The following is a 5,685-nucleotide window of genomic DNA, read 5'->3' on the forward strand; positions in this document are numbered from 1 at the left end:
AAATTTGAATCGGAAATCTCTGATCTAAAGAACTGCCTGAAGACTCAGGAAAGTGAAACCCAAAAGGCCAACTCCAAATTTGAAGTCAGCATATCTGCACAAGAGAAACTGAAGAAGAAATTTGAAGCAGAAAGAAAAGCCTGGGCGGATGAAAAAGCTGCTTTGCTTAGCCGGGCCGAACAAGCGGAGGCCACACTTACTGAAAGAACCGCCGAGCTATCCGGCTTAAAATGCCATGTATCTCAGATGGTCTCCGCAATCTTTGGTAAGTTACTCTGTAAGTTTCTAACTAGTTTACATCGTTCATTTCCCATAAGTATCTCAATTGCCATCAGCTCACCTGACTTTGTAATGCAGGTCCCAGGAGTTCCAATCTCAACCAGAACGCGCTGACCAAGCTGAACGCGGTTTACACCTTGGTAGAGCAACTTTACACCGGGTCACAACGTGCCTTAGCCGTTGTGGCTCTGTCAAATGAAGTTCCCACTCACCTGGCGGATGTACTCAGGCGGCTTGCCGTGCTTCCTCAACGCTTCCAAGAGTTAAGACGAACTTCTGCAAGAGCCGGAGCCATAGCCGCCCTAAGTCGGGCCAAGGCGTTTCTACCAGAGCTAGACCCGGCCGACATCGCCCTTGGGTATCCTAGCTTGAAGGAAGATGGCACTCCCTTTGACCAGAAAGACTTCGCCGCCTGTGTGAAGAGCGTACGCTCGGTGGCCACTTTGATTGGTAATGATACAGACCTTACCAAATATCAACCGGGCTATGACGCGGAGAATCAGAGGATCCCAACACCACGCTATGAAGCAGTCAGCCTGATTCCTCCGACTCATAAGCATACCTTCGGCCATGAAGTTGACCCGGCCGGGTTAATTGATGATGAGGCTCAATTTGAAGCCTTGAGTGGCATTGACTGGAAATCATCAACCTTCTAGGTCATGGACACAGCCGGAGGAGCGGAGAAGGATGACCCGGAAACCTCAGGCCAACAACGCCCTTGATCTCGCAGGCGGCTCATGTGATGTCTTAAAAGACGATGCCTCACCTTTCGGACTCGGGGAGTCATGTAATAGAGTAGGACAAACACCTAATTTTGTCGTGCCATCGCGCACGTGTGTAACGCTCAACATTGTTTAAGCTGCCCTTTTATATTCTTCCGGGTTATGCTTGATCCTCTGTTTTCCTTATGTTTAAAGAGCTGTCTTTAATTGTCCTGCATAGAAAAACAAATCACAAGTCTCTAGGCAGCTTACTGCATGGAGAGTCACATATTTTACATATAACCCGGAATATGAATCAAAGTCATAATAAACCGGCTCTCAATTATATCTTCGAGATAACCATAACAGCATACCTGCGAGCCTTCAAATATACTTCCGGTTTATATAACCCGAATAATGAGGTTGAGAACTCCGGTTCACCAGCACATATAATGCTTATTATGTACCATCAACATTATTAATCAAGGTTAAGCCGGTGGAATTAGAACCACCCTTGAATACTTTTGATATGATCAAAAGAACTTGTTTGCAACAAAAAGATTTCAAAAATTTGGAGGCTTCTAATTCGAATACGACCAGAGAACCGTCCCAAAGGGGTTAAGCTTAAGATTCGAATACGATCATATAGCCCCCAGTGGCTTTGGCGTTGCCGATCAAGAGGGTACCTACAGCTATGTTCTCTTTGGTTCGAATACGACCTATGTTTGAACAGGAAGCCCCCAAATGACCTTGAGAGTTGTTTAACGACGCTGATTCGAATACGATCCACGTCGGTTCCCAAAGGGGGTTAAGCTATGATTCAAATATGATCAAGAAAAACTCCCCAATGAGCTCGGCAATATGCCAATCAAGTGGGTATCGACAGCTATGTTCTCTTTGGTTCGAATACGACCTATGTTTGAACAGGAAGCCCCCAAGTGATCATATTTTTAACGGCTAGATTCGAATACGATCCTAAGCCGGATCAACCTCCAAATGACCATGTAATATTACAATGAAAATAACAATGATACATTTACCTTTGGAGGAAAAAAGGACAGAGGTCCTGCTGAAGGAAATATGCCCTAGAGGCAATAATAAAGTTATTATTTATTTCCTTATATCATGATAAATGTTTATTATTCATGCTATAATTGTATTAACCGGAAACATGATACATGTGTGAATACATAGACAAACAGAGTGTCACTAGTATGCCTCTACTTGACTAGCTCGTTGATCAAAGATGGTTATGTTTCCTAGCCATAGACATGAGTTGTCATTTGATTAACGGGATCACATCATTAGGAGAATGATGTGATTGACTTGACCCATTCCGTTAGCTTAGCACTCGATTGTTTAGTATGTTGCTATTGCTTTCTTCATGACTTATACATGTTCCTATGACTATGAGATTATGCAACTCCCGTTTACCGGAGGAACACTTTGTGTGCTACCAAACGTCACAACGTAACTAGGTGATTATAAAGGTGCTCTACAGGTGTCTCCGAAGGTACTTGTTGGGTTGGCGTATTTCGAGATTAGGATTTGTCACTCCGATTGTCGGAGAGGTATCTCTGGGCCCACTCAGTAACACACATCACTATAAGCCTTGCAAGCATTGTAACTAATGAGTTAGTTGCGGGATGATGTATTACGGAACGAGTAAAGAGACTTGCCGGTAACGAGATTGAACTAGGTATTGAGATACCGACGATCGAATCTCGGGCAAGTAACATACCGATGACAAAGGGAACAACGTATGTTGTTATGCGGTCTGACCGATAAAGATCTTCGTAGAATATGTGGGAGCCAATATGAGCATCCAGGTTCCGTTATTGGTTATTGACCGGAGAGGTGTCTCGGTCATGTCTACATAGTTCTCGAACCCGTAGGGTCCGCACGCTTAACGTTACAATGACGGTTATATTATGAGTTTATGTGTTTTGATGTACCGAAGGAGTTCGGAGTCCCGGATGAGATCGGGGACATGACGAGGAGTCTCGAAATGGCCGAGACGTAAAGATCGATATATTGGATGACTATATTCAGACTTCGGAAAGGTTCCGAGTGATTCGGGTATTTTTCGGAGTACCGGAGAGTTACGGGAATTCGTATTGGGCCTTAATGGGCCATACGGGAAAGGAGAGAAAGGCCGCAAAGGGTGGCCGCACCCCTCCCCATGGACTAGTCCGAATTGGACTAGGGAGGGGGGCGCCCCCTTCCTTCTTTCTCCTTCTCCCTTCCCTTCTCCCTTCCCTTCTCCTATTCCAACAAGGAAAGGAGGAGTACTACTCCCGGTGGGAGTAGGACTCCCCCCTTGGCGCGCCCTCCTCCTTGGCCGGCCGCCTCCCCCTTGCTCCTTTATATACGGGGGCAGGGGGCACCCCATAGACACAACAATTGATCTATTGATCTCTTAGCCGTGTGCGGTGCCCCCCTCCACCATATTACACCTCGATAATATCGTAGCGGTGCTTAGGCGAAGCCCTGCGTCGGTAGAACATCATCATCGTCACCACGCCGTCGTGCTAACGAAACTCTCCCTCAACACTCGGCTGGATCGGAGTTCGAGGGACGTCATCGAGCTGAACGTGTGCTGAACTCGGAGGTGTCGTGCGTTCGGTACTTGATCGGTCGGATCGTGAAGACGTACGACTACATCAACTGCGTTGTGTTAACGCTTCCGCTATCGGTCTACGAGGGTACGTGGACAACACTCTCCCCTCTCGTTGCTATGCATCACCATGATCTTGCGTGTGCGTAGAATTTTTTTGAAATTACTACGTTCCCCAACAGTGGCATCAGAGCCTGGTTTTATGCGTTGATGTAATATGCACGAGTAGAACACAAGTGAGTTGTGGGCGATATAAGTCATACTGCTTACCAGCATGTCATATTTTGGTTTAGCGGTATTGTGAGATGAAGCGGCCCGGACCGACATTACGCGTACGCTTACGCGAGACTGGTTTCACCGTTGCGAGCACTCGTTGCTTAAAGGTGACTGGCGGGTGTCTGTCTCTCTCACTTTAGTTGAACCGAGTATGGCTACGCCTGGTCCTTGCGAAGGTTAAAACAGCACCAACTTGACAAACTATCGTTGTGGTTTTGATGCGTAGGTAAGAACGGTTCTTGCTAAGCCCGTAGCAGTCACGTAAAACTTGCAACAACAAAGTAGAGGACGTCTAACTTGTTTTTGCAGGGCATGTTGTGATGTGATATGGTCAAGACGTGATGCTATATTTTATTGTATGAGATGATCATGTTTTGTAACCAAGCTATCGGCAACTGGCAGGAGCCATATGGTTGTCGCTTTATTGTATGAAATGCAATCGCCATGTAATTATTTTACTTTATCACTAAGCGGTAGCGATAGTCGTAAAAGCAATAGTTGGCGAGACGACAACGATGCTACGATGGAGATCAAGGTGTCGCACCGGTGACGATGGTGATCATGACTGTGATTCGGAGATGGAGATCACAAGCACAAGATGATGATGGCCATATCATATCACTTATATTGATTGCATGTGATGTTTATCTTTTATGCATCTTATCTTGCTTTGATTGACGGTAGCATTATAAGATGATCTCTCACTAAAATTTCAAGATAAAAGTGTTCTCCCTGAGTATGCACCGTTGCGAAAGTTCTTCGTGCTGAGACACCACGTGATGATGGGGTGTGATAGGCTCTACGTTCAAATACAACAGGTGCAAAACAGTTGCACACGCGGAATACTCAGGTTAAACTTGACGAGCCTAGCATATAGATACAAATACTCTACTAGGATGATGCACAAGAAAAGGTCAGGATAGCTCAGTTGGTAGAGCAGAGGACTGAAAATCCTCGTGTCACCAGTTCAAATCTGGTTCCTTTATTTTGATTCAACAAAGTGCCAATAGCTTCTGGATGTTGGCTAAGTGATTCAATCTTCGCCTTGGAATAAAAAGAATTGATATTGGCCGCCATAAAAGGTCCAAGCCATGGCAAGTGAGAAGCTATTCGGCTTAATTCTAACATAATTACCCTAATATAGCTGGCTCTTTGTGGTATTTGAATATTCTGAAGTAAGTCGTTATGATTCAAGCAAGGGACGTATAATTTATAGACTTCCCCATAAGGATTCGAAGCGTATCGAAGACTCGAAGGATAAAGAACTTTCTCTCTCGGACGAGATGATAAAAGGGAAACTAAAGACACATGTACAAAAACCTCCTACAGGAATACACAAGGAAATAATACAATGGGTCAAAATAAATAATGAGGATCATCTCCATACCATTTTGCATTTCTCGACAAATATAATCTGTTTGGCTATTCTAAGTGGTTCTTTTTTTCTGGGTAAAGAGGAACTTGTCATTTTGAATTCTTGGGTTCAGGAATTCTTCTCCTTTTTTGTTTTTCTTTAGATTAGTTAATCTTTTTTGAAAAGTAAAAAGGGGGATATGGCCTCGGAACACGGAGACCGAAAGGTCGAGCGTGAATCATATAGTAGATATGATCAACATAGTGATGTTCACCATTGAAACTACTCCATCTCACGTGATGATCGGACATGGTTTAGTTCATTTGGATCACGTAATCACTTAGAGGATTAGAGGGATGTCTATCTAAGTGGGAGTTCTTAAGTAATATGATTAATTGAACTTAAATTTATCATGAACTTAGTCCCGATAGTATTTTTCAGATTATGTTGTAGATCAA

The 5,685-nt window shown here is 44.3% G+C and overlaps 1 non-coding gene across 1 annotated transcript; it reads left to right on the plus strand.

Annotated features, from left to right (window-relative positions):
• The first annotated feature begins 4,786 nt into the window (after positions 1-4,786).
• TRNAF-GAA (transfer RNA phenylalanine (anticodon GAA)) lies at positions 4,787-4,866 on the plus strand. Its single transcript has one exon. It is a non-coding gene; the product is annotated as a tRNA-Phe (tRNA).
• The last annotated feature ends 819 nt before the right edge of the window (positions 4,867-5,685 follow it).

This window comes from Triticum aestivum, chromosome 7D, assembly GCF_018294505.1.
Source record: "Triticum aestivum cultivar Chinese Spring chromosome 7D, IWGSC CS RefSeq v2.1, whole genome shotgun sequence".
Taxonomy (NCBI): domain Eukaryota; kingdom Viridiplantae; phylum Streptophyta; class Magnoliopsida; order Poales; family Poaceae; genus Triticum; species Triticum aestivum.